The sequence below is a fragment of the Mugil cephalus genome, chromosome 14 (genome assembly GCF_022458985.1).
Source record: "Mugil cephalus isolate CIBA_MC_2020 chromosome 14, CIBA_Mcephalus_1.1, whole genome shotgun sequence".
NCBI classification, from domain to species: Eukaryota; Metazoa; Chordata; class Actinopteri; order Mugiliformes; family Mugilidae; genus Mugil; species Mugil cephalus.
The window spans coordinates 22563651-22580005 of NC_061783.1; the positions used below are offsets into that span (position 1 = coordinate 22563651).

Sequence of the window (16355 nt, forward strand, 5' to 3'; positions counted from 1 at the left end):
CTGGTGGAAATATGGAGCACTACTCATGACGGACAAATATCAGTACAAATGTACTGATATTGCTGCAGCAGAGAGGGCGAGGCGTGAAGGGGTCAGGGGGTGCTGTTGGTCCAGTGGAGAAGATGAATGAGGTAAAATAGGGAATGAGAGGGAGAGTGGAAATGTATAAATTCGAGAAGAGAAGGGGAGAAAGAGAGATGGGCTGGTTGCTCTCTGCCAGCTGCATTGGATTTTCATCATTTCTTTTCCATTAGTCTCTATAGTAACTCTTTCAGCCGAGACCTGAGCTGAACTTTAAAAAGAAACACAGACAACATTAAATTTCCATCGCCGGCTCATGCATTTCTCAAAGCAACATTTATGAGTTCAAATTGAGGCGTCTGAATTTTTGAAAGCACATTTCAGGGCCGTGCAATACTCTGCGGGGTATTTCTGATGATTCAAATCCGTCTCCAGACATATTTTTTTAATCTCAACATTGAATCAAATCACTTTGTGTCATTTAAACTGATGATTTGTTCCATTAAATCAAGTCGGATACAGTTCCAGAGGGAGAGACTCGTTTTGCTCATTTATTTTGGTTCTTTGGCTCCAGGAATCTGTGAATCTGAACGGCCAGACACTTCAAGCAGACAGCAAAGGAACTACCGGAAGCAACAGCCAACTTCACCTCACTCGCGAGAAAAAAAAAAGAATTTTTGCCTTAATCCGACTTTAACTGGACAACATACTGAAAGTGCACGTAAACGTGTTACTCCGACTAAAATTGGAGTTCTCCTTATCTGATTCAGACACGGAGATAATGAGATTGGAAACAGATTTTCTCCGGCATGTATACGACTTAATTGGACTTAAACTAGACAATACGTGTGCACATGCTCCACAACTGCTGGTTGGATGCAGAAGAAGAAGAAGAAGGTAAACAGAGCCGGTAGAAGAACCATCTGAGGGATAGCGCCATCTATCTGCACCATAAGTAGCGCACAGATTAAAAAGCAACACTATTATCCATCTCATTTTTGTTCGAAATGCTGGTTGGCTGCATGAACAACTCTTGTTTATTATTTGATGTAATAGGTCAAACGGAAAGGGGGCTGTATTAACCTGCTGAAAAGACACAGATCGCCACCTAGTGTGGAGGAGGAGGACATGTTCCCGTCAGTTATTCCGTTTTCTCTGTTGCATGTGAACTGGGACAAGGACCTCATTCAGAAAGTTGAATTTAGAGCAAACTTGGCAAACTCTGAACTCTACCATAACTTCCATCTCTCACATGATGCATTCACTGACATTAAGGACAAAAAAAAACATGCTTCACAACCACAGCAACAATGTCAACTAATAGAACTGAACATAAACATATGAGCTTATCAGTACTGTTCCCTGCAGACATGTATGCCTATATAAGTGGCACTGTCAATAGTGTTCACTTCACAGGGTGTTGTAAGAAAGGATAATGTAGCCAGGATTCAAAAAAAAAACATTGTATCTCTGAATACTTCCATAGCAGCTAAAGGTCTAATAACTTTAGGCAATGAAATTCAAGAGCAAGTCATGGATTCGTCTCTCTGTCACCACAGGGCATTTGGTGAAGTTGTTAACTGAATCTTAAGTGAAGTATTTCCACACACTTGATGAACCGCTGCTAGCACTACAATGACCCTTCTTCTTCCACAAACCCCTACTCTGCACACAAGAAAACATCACACAGAGGAGTGAGATGGGTAGTATACCCCACTTCATAGTCAATGATATGGTGATTCCAGCAGGAGAAAACCATATTTCAGGAAAATCTTGCGACCATAGTGAAGCCTCCAGTGGGAGGAGATCAAAAAAGCAGCAAAAAGAAAGTGAATATTGTCTCTATATTCACCAGGCTGCCAGAAACACTGCTCAGATTAAATGCTAATGTCTCTGCTGGTTGACATTAAATGTTGATGTAACATTTGAGGCCAGTCCCAAAGAATTAAGCAGGTTGTTCTATGGAAGTACATCTTTTTTATCTTGTTGCACAGTTAATAGGATACAATGATACTGAGATGTAAGTGTTAATAGTACATTTTGGAGGATAAACATTTTCTATGTTAATTTTAGAAGGACAGAAGCAGCACTTACTTATTCATTAAATTCAAGTTGAATCATGCCAAAAAAATATTCATCACTGAGTTCCATTCTTCGATTTAAATTTCCACCTTCCACCTTACATGATGCTTTGAAAGCATCTTGTCTTGGGAATAGCTCGCTCGCCCTGATTCAGAATCTGCTGAGCTCCTCTGAGGACTGAACATCCGGCAGTCAGAGCAAGACATCACACGTCAGGGACAAGTGACAGCGGAGCAGAGACATATCACGTATATGGCATCAGAGCACAACACGCACTGACACATGGAAATGGGACGACGGGCCCTCAAACTGTGGCATCTGGCTGACGATAAGCAGAGGAGGAGGTCGTGAATCAAACTCTGAACGGGGAGAGAGGCATATGGTCAAACAAAGGTTGCATCAAAATTGACAGCTGAAGCACGGTGTCTTGATGTGTGTTCAATGCACTCCATTACAATTGTCCTGGGCGGTACAGTGGTGTGGTGGTTGGCACTGCTGCCTCACAGCAAGAAGGTTCTTGCTTGTAATCCTTGCTTGTTCTCTCCGGGTATTCTGGCTCCCACCCACCGTCCAAAGACATGCTCGTTAGGCTAATTGGTGACCCTAAATTAGCCGTAGTGCAGCTCTGCAGTAGATCGTGGCAATTCAAGTGTTTCCACCACTTGATGCTTGGAAACCGCGTCCATACGAGTAGATCGAATCATTCAGGCAGGAAGTCCTTCGTTGGAAAACATGAGTGGATCTGTGTGATTTTCAAAGTAAAATATTATGTGCAGACTTTTACTTAAAAACATCAACATGTCTTTCACATAAAGCAAAGTTCAAATCATAAACTAAAATGAAGTAAATGGCTCCTATGGGCAGTTCCTCTTCTCTTCTTCTAAATTTCTTAAATCATTCTGTTGCTTTAATGCCCTTCTTCCTTGCCAGCCATTCAGGTTCCTGCAGAGGGATCATGTTATAGTCATGCTGTGTTCATGCCGTATGGGCAATCTATTATTGTGTGACGTTTGAATCCTGCCACGATCTTGTGCAGCCTGAGACCTGTCAACGGAAAATGAACAACTGTGCAGTTGGAATGCCTTTACTAAAGCCTCAAGCAAGGAAAGGGATCGTTTAATTTTGGACTCTTTGTAGACGTCTGTGACACTTTAGCGCAAAAACATAAATTATGCATAAGTAAGGACCTTCTGAAAGTCTTGCATGAAGCATTATGAACAATCCCTATAACCACTATCTGCACAGGAACAGGGAACCTTGAGACACTCTGCTATAGCAGGGGAAGTATCTTCCACGGAGAAAAGAGGGTTGAAGGCCAAGATCAAGGCAACACAAAAATTAATTGGGTAAATGTCGGATCTATAGAAGTACAGCAAGCAAGACTGCAAAGTAAAAACTTAATAATTCTGGGACAATACTAGGAAAGCATGGGAGGGGCATCACACAACGCTATATATTTTTTACTGCAATCTTAATTTTGTTTCTATATTTTTATTCTGCATTTTATTTCATTTTTATTTTTAATGTTCTTATATCTTACTATGTTTTTATATGTCATCGATTTCTATGTATTTATTCTTATTTATTTACACTGATCTTTTATTATTTTAACATATTGTTATTTAATGTGTCCTTTTTACAATGTGCACTAGTCTTTGCGTCCTTTTTTTGTTTTTGTTGTTTGTTCCACTTATTTATATATTTTTGTCAATTAAGATGTCCAGCACATTGGATGGCATCCACTTGTTCTGAAAGGTGCTATATAAATAAAAGTTGACTGATATTGACAGATACTAGACTGATAACGCCACAGTGACCTGAAAACAGACTTAGACTTAGCTAAACATGGGAAATTGCTTGGTCACTGTAGTTTAGTTGCACATAAAAAACACTCTGAAGATCCACAAGTAAAAAGAACCTGATTAAAATAAAATAAAATCTCAGTAAAACAGTCAAAAAAAAAGAAAAAAAGTTTGACATCCACTGCTTCCTCAGGTGCCCCCACTCCTTCTTCCTGTGTGAGTGATTGTTTGAGTGGAAGCAGGTGTGTTGCAGTCGGAGCAGATCAACACCACCTGTACCTCATCACAGCAATCAAGGTCTCTACATATACCCAGGTCTGCCGCTACCTCCCTGCCGGTCCAGCTGGACCTGCTACCCTGGCACTAACGGCACCTGTCTAATTTTCAGCCCTGCTACTCCAACCTTCACCCAGAGCCCAGTTTGTTCCCAGCTCCCTTCAGTCCTTGTGTCTGCGTCTGGGGGTCAATTGTTAGATGCCCCACATAGTGAAGTACTATCAGGTGTTCCAGTGTCAGAACATGTCACAAAAAATAATCAGTTAATTATTCCTTAGGGCCATACTTTATTGTACAGTTTGTGCTGCTCCTTGTCCGTCCTTGTTGTAATGCAGAGACCTTTCATTATCATTTGCAGATTTAAATTTTTTTCCTCCACCAACTCTTTTGTAAAAGCACAGCTGGTGCAGACATAAGTATTCAGGTATCATTAAGTGCAATAATTGCATCTGAGAATATACCACAATCAGGCTTCATGTTTTTTTTTTGTTTGTTTGTTTGTTTGTTTTGAGTTGTTCCTGAAGCATTTTTGTGTGGAGCTGGAACAGATGTATATTAAATTAAGTAGAACTACTTCAGTAGTATACTTAAATATTAAAATGCTCTCTGTTCTCGACTGGAGTGTTATTTTATTTATTTATTTTTTTGTTTTGTTAAGTTTAATATTTTACTACGATACATTTTTATGTGTTACTCCTTACAACTGACCTTTCTCAAAACCCCGCCCCCAAACAGCCATCATCCAATCACACATCTAGCAACCGTTACTATGTAAACACGGTCCATTAAGCTGCCGACCTCCGACAAACGGAAAGGTGGAGCGGTGTGGTGGGACACTAGGTACAGTCATGTTATTCCCAACAGGAGCGGAGCCTTAAGTGGATTAAACATTGAGGAAGGACCCACTCCAGCTAAATCTAAGAAACTAAACAAGCTACATACGTCTGCTCCAAGGTAAAGCTAAAATGGGCTAAAGCCATAGTGATAGCTAGCTAGCTAACGTCAAGCTAGCAAGGCGCTCATATATAGAAAACTGTATATCAAAGTTATGGTTACTGTTGGTGAATATTAGTAATATTAGAGTCTAACGTTAGTTAACTTAATATTAGCTAGCTAGCTAGCGAGTTCACGTTAGCTACCTAGCTAACTTTAGCTAACTTTGTAACTTCTCAATGTCTCAATGGTGGGAGCTCTCACTAACATTATGTTTCATCAGTTTACGGCAAAGTTGAACATAGCGACACAACAGGCTAGTGACTGTACGTACATGTTCTCTATCTTGTACATTTTTGTCCTTGTGCTGCTGCTACAATCAAAAGTATTGTGAGTTCATTAGACTTAACATTTGAAGTAATATAAACAATGATATTCAAACTTTTGACCTCTTTCTTTAATAACTACAAAACACAATACTTGTACTTTTACGTTCAGTACTTGAAGTAAATATGAAAGTAAACTACTAGTAAAAAAAATGTTGAATACTTTAGTACTTCTACTTAAGTGTGGTGCCTAAACAACACTTCAACTTTTACTCAAGTCACTTTTTTGATAGAGTACTTGTACTTTTACTCAAGTCTGGGTCTCTATAGTATTTTATACCTGGTCAGATGATCAATGTTCCTGTGGTGTACCGGTATAAAATGAGACCTCAAAACATCAATTGCCCATCAACTCTGGGTAATTGCAAATAAAATATCTCTCTTATATCATATGACATTTATAGAAATAGGATTATTTTAAATGTTGCACCACGTATTTCAAATGTGCCTGAGACCTTTATCTACGTAAACTACAGGCTACTACTTTTTCTCTCTAATTACTTCTATTTATATTTTCACTCGTGGGTTGTCGCTGTTGTTTACGTCGTGATGCAGTCTGGGTGATGATGTCAAATGTTCCCTCCGCTCAGTTTGGTCAATTCACTGGTACCGTAGTTATCGGGGTCCAAGCAGCGAAGCTGCATGATGAAAGAGGTTATTGTTATGGGGGGGCCTCAGAGTAGATCATAAATATGCAGGCAGTACAGGATCCCAAAAAGGTTGAAACCACTACATTATAACTGGTATTTAATCCACTTGAACACATGGTTCGATCACATAAATGTCTGACCTTGGGTGATGACGCTAATGATGTCAGGAGTTATTTAGTCCCTGCAGCCTTCAGCTGAGCCCACCAACACTCAAACCAGGGCCTTGTTTTAGAAATACTTTTCAGATTTTCAGTCTGATCTCTTCAGAAAATAAACTGCACCAATGCATTTGCGACAGGCTATTTATTTGTTTGCTTGACTTCTGCATCTTGAAGATGAAGCCCAGTATAATTGCAATCCTGTCACACACCACGGAGTGAAAGAGAGGTGAATAATGGAGTCATTTTCCCCTTCGTGCATTGTTTCTTTTGGACAATTATCAGGTTCTGTACGCCGAGTGACTGTGAAATAGTCAGATATCAGCTACATGTAAATGTGTTGTGGAATTTGTGTGTCTCTTAATAAAAATTAAATGAGGTCTTAACCCATATTTTTCTTCTCTTGCAACCCAAACCATAGATGCTTCCATATTATTATTTAAATTAAATCTAATCCAAACAACCATTGCAGCTTTTTATTTTTATTATTACATTATTTATTTATTTATTTTACTATCAATATTCAAAGTTTCTTTGGTTTGAGGGATCCAGGACCTGAATAGAGTCATGTCACATACACCTGTATGAATCTTGGTTTAATGCAGGGACCTATTTATTATCATTAGTTGTTGTTGTTGTTGTTTTTTTTTATCTCTCCATCCACCAACTCTGAGCATTTTTTTTTATTTGATGTGTGCACTTTTTGAATCACTGACTGTCAAATCAGAGGTGGAATGACTGATCTTCAATGAAAAGGTAGTAGAAAGGACCCTGACACAGTCAGAGCTCGGTGCCAGAGAGAAGACACTAGAGGACATGTGCTAAGTGCATCGTCCCAAACAGGGAGCTGGTTCCAAAGGAGAGGAGCCTGACAGCTGAAGGCTCTACCTCTTATTCTGCTTTTTAAAACTCGAGAAACCACAAATAGTCCTGCACTTTGAGACTGAAGTGATATTTGGGACAATATGGTACTATGAGGTCTTTGAGGGCCTTAAGGGTATGTAAGTAATTTTAAAGGGAACCCATGAAATGAAGAAGGTATGCATTGACACCATGACCCCCTGACTGAAAAAAACATGGTGAAATGTATCAGTAAATACAGCGAGACCAGGGAAATGTGGATTATCAGATCAAATTAAGGACAATTGGACTCGACAATGATCCATACGAACTAGTATGGATTTAGAAAAGTGGATTAGCCTCAGTTTAAGTCAGTTTTAGGTAATTTCAGTTATGATAAATGTAGTTAAATAAAAGATGCTAACGCTAAGAGCTTTACTGAGAAGTAATGTTAGTCATACAATACTGTAGCATCTATTTACTTTGGCTTTCAGGAGCCTGTAACAGTAAATCTGACTTCTTTTCAGATTTACTGTTGGTTCAGTCAGTTGCCCAACAGCTCTTAATATTTTGTTTAAATTAATTTTACAGTTTGACGCTGTTAAAGCCTATGATTCAAACTAATGCTGCTAATCTCCAAGGTCACGTTTTGCCACTCAGTGGCCGTAACCACAGACACTTCAGCTAGCTGGATACTCTCTATACAATCTGGGCTGCTTTTAAAAAGCATCTGGAAAAAATATCTATCTACGTGAACCCTCACTGGTCCCTTGTTGATAGATTTTGACAGTCTTTTCATGATAGATGATTTCTTTCCTGCTGGTGATCCAAGTCGTCGCTTCTTTTTGGAATCATCCATGTTCAGCCTGTAACGTGTGTTCTGTATGGCTAGGTGTGGAACTCTGTACAAACTGTAAAGCCTTCATTCCTACCTTGCACATAATTTGTGCTAAACAAATAAACTAAGACTAAACTAAATAATCACACACAACACGAGTGTTCATTTAGCATTTAGTGCATTAATTGGAATCTGAGAAAACAAAGAGACTTGAAAACTTCCAGGGGAACTTTCTGGATTTACAAATCGAACTGTGTCAGTTCCCCAAAGTTTATTTTGTGCTAAACAAGCGTTTGAGGGGCTTGAATATTTAATTAGAAACTGTCTCTCATCAGGTTTGTGAAGCAGGTTTTGATCTGAGGTGTTTTAATCCTTGGGGCAAACCTGTCAAACTGCAAACGCTTTTCATTTTGCTGATTGTAACCGTGTGTAACTACATTAAAAGTGTTACATTTTTCACGTGGCGAATCCCCCGTTTTGCAGTTGCAGTTGTCAACTTTATCAGTTCCTCCGTGTTCTCGCAGCGTTCCCCACCTTGAAAAGCCCTCCAGCTTCACTTGGTGTCAGAGATCCTGTGAAGGTGATAATTCATTTAACTCTGGTGCTTATTAAGACGCCACGAACAAGAAAAGTTCTCCGCAGAGTAAATTAATCCAACCACATCTCTCCCTCTCCTTCCCCTCCTCCTCTGTGAGAGACTCCCCTCTGAAGAAATAATCATTTCCCCCTGCATTGATATGCAAGAGCCGTTGTGTTTGTGTGCTGGCAGGCAAATGGAAAATGAAAAGAAATGACTTGTATATGAATTGATGGACAGACTCTCACAGCGTGAACAAAGACTTGTATACTTCAGTCTGTCAGACTGTTACATTGACTGAATGGATTCAGATCTCTTGGTCATATTAATAGCGGCCTCAGTATACACTCACTGGCCACTTTATTAGGTACACCTTGCTAGTAAGAGGTTGGATCCTCTTTTGCCTTCAGAACTGCCTTAATTCTTGGTGTCATACTTTCAACAAGGTGTTGGAAACATTGATCAGAGATTTTGGTCCATATTGATATGATAGCACAGAGATGGTATTCTGCATTCCTTGGTTGGAACCAGTGGTTATTTGAGTTACTGTTGTCTTTCTATCATCTCCAACCAGTCTGCCCATTCTCCTCTGACCTCTCACATCAACAACTGTCGTCACTGGATATTTTATCTTTTTCAGACCATTCTCTGTTAAACCCTAGAGATGGTTGTGTGTGAAAATCCCAGTAGATCAGCAGGTTCTGAAACACTCAGACCAACAACCAGACCATGTTCAAATTCTCTGATGCTCGGTTTGAACTTCAGCAAGTTGTCTTCTACATGAATAAATGAATTGCAGCCATGTGATTGGCTGATTAGATATTTGTGTTAACAAGCAATTGAACAGGTGTACCTAATAAAGTGGCAAGTGAGTGTGTATTAACCTATTACTTTAAACTTTCATTTGCACACTGTAGCCAAGCAAAGCTATGGAGCTTATTAATAATAGTCAAAAAGATGTGTCTCCATCTCTTATTTCTGTGCTCCTAAAAAAAGAAACATATATTCAGTATTAAATATTTAAGCTTACATATATTAAAAATTAACGATAAGTACAAATGACTAATGACTAACGATTAAGAAAACATATATATCTGGAAGGCTGGAAACCCACAGTGGAAGTCAAATGTTTTCTGGAAAAACACTGAATTACTGAGTGCACTTAAATAATAGATAAATGAATAAAAACTCTCCACAGATTGTTCATTTAGGGAAAATATTTAAAACTTGATTCTCAGGGGGTTTCTAAGCTGCTGGGTGTAAAGTTATTTTAATACTTATTTCCCAGTGTTGGGTTATTGCTTCTTTTTAATGTTTGCTAATTGCCACGTATTGAAAGGGTCAAATTATCGTACATTACGAGATTTTTGGGATTATTGATCGCACAGAGGATGATATTATCTTACAAACATGTTAGTTATCGTACATCTGCAACTTCCCAGCGTTCAGCCACAGTTTGCATTTTTTCCATTGGTGAGTTATTGTAGTTCAAATACCACAAGTTCTTTTTTTTTTTTTTTTTTTTTTTTTTTTTTATCCACAGGCAGATGTTTCGGCCTTGAAGGGTTAAAGCATCAAGACATTTCCTTGTAGTGTTTTTGTATTTCTTCAAACTTGGACAAGAAACCACACAAGGCCGCTCTCACAGAGTCTTTTGTATTAGTCAATAATCGTATCAAGCTGCTGCAGATGTAGTATTATGGTCTTGAGAGGGATATGAACCACGAATAAAAGACCTTATAGAGGGTATGAACGTGATGTCACTAGTGGAAGTCTCCGTGGTTACAGACACTGAGTGGCAAAAAGTGACAGATGAACATGGATAATAGCAGCATTAGCTTGAATCACAGGCTTTATTAGAGTCTAAATTGTAAAGTTAAGTAAAAGAGCTGTTATCTGATTGACTGAACCAACAGATTTGAAAAGCAGTCAGAGATATATCTTATTTTTTTTACAGATATCTGCCAAAGAAAAGAGAAGTAAATGTATCGCTGCATTAGAAGAAACAACTGGAATCCAGACACAGAAACCTGGTGTTGTGGTTCACATTTAGTGTCAGGTTATATTAATTTATACTGTATTTTTTAGATGAAGTCAGACCTTAAGTTACTTCTTAAGATACGTTCTTGGAGGACTGTCAGATAAGTTTGTGGATGTTGTTGTTTTGGCGTAGTTATGAACGTTAGCACCTTTTATTTAGATGCTAACAGACCAGACCAGACCACCAAACAGACCAGAGGGCCTCCTGGACGCTCCTCGTTGGCCTCCTGGTGAACACTGAAAATGAAAAACAAAGCATGGTGACATGTTCACCATTTCACCGACACGTACTCACCTGTGCATGGGCTGAGAATAATGAATTCCACTCACAAATGCCAGCGTACCTTGATTGAAATCCTGGCATGATACACTCGTGGATGCACACTCGAGTGACTGATGGCCTTTCATGTGCCTTTTATACTTATCAGCATCTCACACACACACACACACACACCACAGATATGATGGAAAACCTTTGAAATGCAAAGAGCTCGATCTGACCTGCAACCCCTCCCTCTCTCAACGACGGCCGTGCGCTGATTCGACTTTGATTGAAGTATCGTGCCACTGATGAGCTACGATAGCCTCAGATGTACAGCAAATGTACCATGAATGATCCAGTTCTAATTCCAGAGAGGTGGAGTGAAGAGAAAGTGTCATGACTGGCAGGGAGGCAGTGGAGCCAAGAGGAGGAAGAGCTGGAGAGTTAATCTGCTGCTGTACCAGGTTCCAGTGTTTGAGGCTGTTTGAAGCTGCAGAGGTTCTCAGAGGTCCAGCTCTGATGCTGGGTGATAAGGTCCGACTCCGAGGCTCAGTGAAGGCGTTCAGGTTCACTTCAGAGCTGTAGAGCTGAGGTCAAGGCTCCGTTCTACAGTGAGTCATGGCTGCAGTGAACACTGCGGATGTAGTGTTGTTATTTAGAATCAATCTTCACATCAAAATATCCAAACAAAGTCCACTTTCACAAGAAATATTCATACTTTTATGTCACTGAATCTATAATCGGTATCACAGGGAAATGCCTCCACGCCTGAGACAGATCTCTTAAATTCAGAGAGGCAGACAGCATCCAGGTAGATAGTGAGGCTTATACAACTAGATCATGTAAACATGAATTCTACATTCTCTTTCCCAATTACATTCTATTTGTTTTTGTTTGTTCTAACCTGAAGACCTTCGTCTAATTCCAAAAAGAATTTAAGTCAGAGCGACTGTTCTTATTTTAATTTTTGTTTCTTGTTGATTTGCACAGATTGTCTTTAATTGCTCTGATTAAAGTGAATTCTGATATGTGGCAGCTTGTTTAGTTCTTATGCTGAGGTATAAAATACATTATTCATAATGTCATGGGTAGAGGTAGGTTGGAAGCTCCTCTCCTGCCTGATCCACCTGGATTGAGTTCACCTGCACTGGTTGCACAGCTGCAGCCGATCAGCCAATCAGCCTGGGTTAGAAAAGCAGACTGAGTCCAGCAGCTCAGATGTGTGAGTGACACCGGAGGGTAAACACCTTCAGTTTGCTCTCTCGGTTGTGTGTGTAGTGTGTGTTGGTGTGGGTTGATGTGGGTTGATGTGGCATCTTTATTTTGTGAAGAGGTTTATTTTCTCCTAACATCAAAACAGTAATTCCTCCTCTTAGTGACTGTTTTTTGGGCCTTTCTTTGTTCATCTGTCCTTTTGATAGATTTAGTGGGCGTTTGAGTTTGACTCCATCGCCAAAAGACCCAGTTCCATTATTTGTTTTTAGTTTCCTCATTGCGTCCTCAGTTTGTGATTTAGTTTGGGGGGGAAACGTAACAATTACATTCACAAATGTTCATTGCAAAAGTCATATTTTCTTATGGAGGGTATGCATGTGACATCACAGCTACACTGGAGATTAGATCACAGGCTTTAACAGCGTCTAAATTATAAAACTAATTTAAAAAAGGTGCCAAAGAGAAGTAAATGTATCACTGCATTAGAAAAGAAACAAGTGGAATCCAGGCACAGAAACCTGGTGTTGTGGTTCACATTTTGTGTCAGATATTAATTTATGCTGTATTTATTGATGAAGTCAAACCTTAAGTTACGTTCTGGAGGGCTGTCAGATCAGTTTGTGCATCTTTTATTTACCTGCATTTATCATAACTGAAAGGACCTAAAACTGAGACTAATCCACTTTTCCAAATCCACACTAGTTCATATGGATCATTGTTGAGTCCAGTTGTCCTTAATTTGATCTGATAATCCACATTTTTCCCGTTGAGGCTTTCTGACTTTTTCAAACACAGCAGAGGTGGATCATTCATTCATTTTCTACTACAGCTGCTTGTCCTCTGGACGAGAGGCAGGGTCCCCCTGAGTACTACCCCCCCGCCCTGCTTCTCACTCCCTGGGTTTATCTTCCATCATCCATCTACCCCCGTCCCTTCAGCTCCTCCCATCGCTCCATCCATTTCCCTCCTGTCCTGTCTACCATTACCGCATCTATTAAGGCGTGGTCTTTGTTAGTGGACAAGCCATTAGCTTTAGCTCTTAACCCGGTGACCTCTCGACTCTGACAGCTCCAACGCCGTGTCCTCATGACTTATGGCTGATGTTACCACTTGAATATTAAACAGTTTGCGTACACGATCTCCCATGAGCTCACCAGCTCCACTGAAGGCAACAAAATTCAAATGAATGTCCAGAATACTGCAGGCTTCCACACACTTATCACCTTGGAGTCAATTCAGTTTGATACAAGCAGGTTTAGATTGAAGAAAGTTGAAGTTCACATACGAGTTTTTGCCTGGTCACGTTGTACCATCCTCCCAGTGAGTTTAGAGGCTTCTTGTCGGTTCATGTCAAACTGCAGCTCCTCTTTAGAGTTGTCAGCCTTGCAGAGATTTATTTTGCAGTTTGACAGATTGCACTCTTGACAGGTGCCATTAAACCTTATCTGAGGTTTCCTCAAAATCCCCACGTCAGATAAGAACTTTAAAAAGGTCTCGACATTTCCCTGTTTTCACTGGCTCATACGGGAGCTTCCAGATGAGACGTTCCCATGCCAACTTTAGTTTTTTAAGTTAAGTTTTTTTTTTTTTTAAGTTTGTCTAGTATTAGTTTTTTTATTTATTTTTTTAATCAAGTTTCACGTCAGCTAATGGCAGACATACATTGAGTTCCGAGACATTTCAACGCTGCATCCACTAGAGGGTGCCAGACACAGAGAATTATCCCCCTGCACTGACTTCCTGACTACCTGCCTGTGTGACTTACCCACTGCTAAAGCCTGACCTAATGAATCACATTACTAAGGCCAGTAGTGTAATTACTGACCAGATGGTGCCTCTTTTATTTTCTTTTTTTAACTCGGGTGTGGACTGAGTGGGCTTGAGTGGACGGCAGCAGAGTCAGCAGAGTGGACTGGACAGAAATTCAATGACATGAAGTGAACTGTACTGGACTCAGGTGAGCTGTAATGAAGAGGCAACGAGTTGGGAAGTCCCACGATCCGCATCAATGGTGGCGCGGCTCCCGGAGCCGAGATGACAACTCTACTGTGCTGTCAGGAGGCATTAGGTCACATTAGTGTGTGTGAACACAGAACAGAAGCAGAAAAATAGGGTCTGATATGTGGTGTATGGACAACGGTGCAGCAACACGGCTCTGTGGCGACTCAGTGTATTTTTATATGCACAATATTTCTTTTACCTGTCTCTTTTTGGAGCATAGTTCTCCCCAAAAATATGAGTTTTTCAATTAATGATAACTCGTATTTCATCTTGATTAAGTGATATGACAAGACGTGTTTACATACAAACCTTGAACAGAGCAGAACTCATGTGGAAAGTGGTTCTGCCAACAAAACAAACAAGCAATATTTTATTTTTATTTTTTATTGACGACACTGAATCGATTCAAGATGTCTCCAACTTTGCCGTCTGCATCGATCCCAGCCTGGTTCATCTTTTTCACTTTTTTTTTTCTTTTTCTTCTGTGCCCCCTTATTCCAACCACATAGAACCCAGCTTATTAAAGGTTTACACCAGACCTCTAAATCTGACTTATTAACGTTCATGTAAACACAGCAATTATCCAGCACCCACCAGCACTCAACACGTGTCTAGTATCAAAACAAAGAGGCGTCATTTCTTCCTACCTGAATTTTTATTATTTCTGCAGATGTGTGCACAACAAGACAAATCAAGACAATCGATAGCCCTTTACAATAACTGAAAGGTACCCAGAGTGCTTTACAGCAAAGCCATAAAACAATACATAATATACAAGTACAAATAAAAGTGCTGCAAGGTGATACAAGCCTTCGAGAAATGCATAGAAAGGAGCAGACAAACTAAGAACAACTTCAGAAACAGGGCCACCCTGGTCAGAATCGAACGTCAGTCTAAAAAAGTGGGCCTTAAGCTTCGATTTAAAAAGGCTGAGTGCAGTAGTGGCGTAGCACGTACTTCAGTGGAGTCCGTGCAGGTGAAAAACTGATGTGATGTCACGTGTTTGCACGTGCATTATATTATATTAACCGTTTGCATTAATGTTGGAAAAATCCAGGAGAAGGAGGAAGGTCGAGTACAGAGACATCCAACCTGCAGCTCCTTCGTTGTGACTAGTTGAATTCCAATATGGCCGACAGCCCGTCTCTCTTACAAGGTTGTCTCCATTCGAGGACAGGATCTACTGTGTAAAAGTACTTAAGTTATTGTAGTATAAAATGTAACCTCACTATCGTCAGCTGATTGTGTACTGACTCCTTGCTGCAAGACTCCAGTGACTCTGTCATTCTTAATAAAATTTCCGCAGCAATTACTGTTGCAGGAGCAATAGTCCGACAAAGACCGAAAGAGCTAATGAGGCGACAATTAAAAATTCAGAAGAAATCTTTTTATTTTTCTCCTTGACTCATAGTTTTATGTCTGGTCACATTTATGTTCTATTATCTTGAGACTCTTGGACAAAACAATTTCCCTGCGGGGATCAATAAAGTGATCTTGAATCTTGCTCTTCGGTCTAACTACGACCATTTGCGTCAGCACCGGTGCTGTAAGATACCGAGTGTTGGATCCATTTCTAGTTAAATGGTAAACATAAAATAAGATTCCATAAGAAAATTCATTCAGAACGATGGAAACGAAGGTTGTTTGGTCCTGATGTGTGGAGAAGCTTTTAATAGACCAGTCAAGGTGCTCGGTCATTGTCGTTTCCCTGAGTGACTGGAAAATGAAAGCCCAGCGACAGCCTGGCGACTTCTCCTAACTCCGGTGGCACAGAGGCGCACATGCCGAGTTCAATGTGGTTTATTTACTGGAGACGTGACGTCTGCTGCAAACCTGCGATCCGAAATGAAACGTGTGCGGCCTTCGTTATGGTGGTTTAAATATGCAAAGTCTCACTGAGATCAGGACTTTAAGGACCTTGAAGAGAGAAGGACAATAAATGTCCTTTAATCTAATCTCATGGCGTGGTAATAAAGTCTGAGCTGGCTGTCTAATATTGGCCGCTGCAGGAGGGCGAAGGAGAGACGAGGAGTGTGTCTGCTGGGATTAGCTGAGCTGTGAGGACTTGAGTTTGAGTTTTTTTTTTTTTTTTTTTTTTTTTTTAAATAAGTGGATATATTATTATCGTATAAACTCGTACGTGGTGCAGTCATGTCTTTGTTTAAGGACGTATTTGTGTGTGTGCATGTGATGCTTCAGCCAGAGCCGCACTCCATCAGAGAGAAGACGAGTTTACTGAGAGTCTGTGTGCAGAGAATGAAGGAGTTGGGGAGG

At 40.1% G+C, this 16355-nt stretch overlaps 1 protein-coding gene across 1 annotated transcript in view; it reads left to right on the plus strand.

Annotated features, from left to right (window-relative positions):
* Positions 1 to 5011: 5011 nt before the first annotated feature.
* cacng7a (calcium channel, voltage-dependent, gamma subunit 7a) overlaps positions 5012 to 16355 on the plus strand; it is a 75149-nt gene continuing 63805 nt past the window's right edge. The window contains exon 1 of the mRNA XM_047605840.1: positions 5012 to 5135. The gene's annotated coding sequence lies outside the window, so the exon portion shown is untranslated. The remainder of the gene's footprint in view (positions 5136 to 16355) is intronic.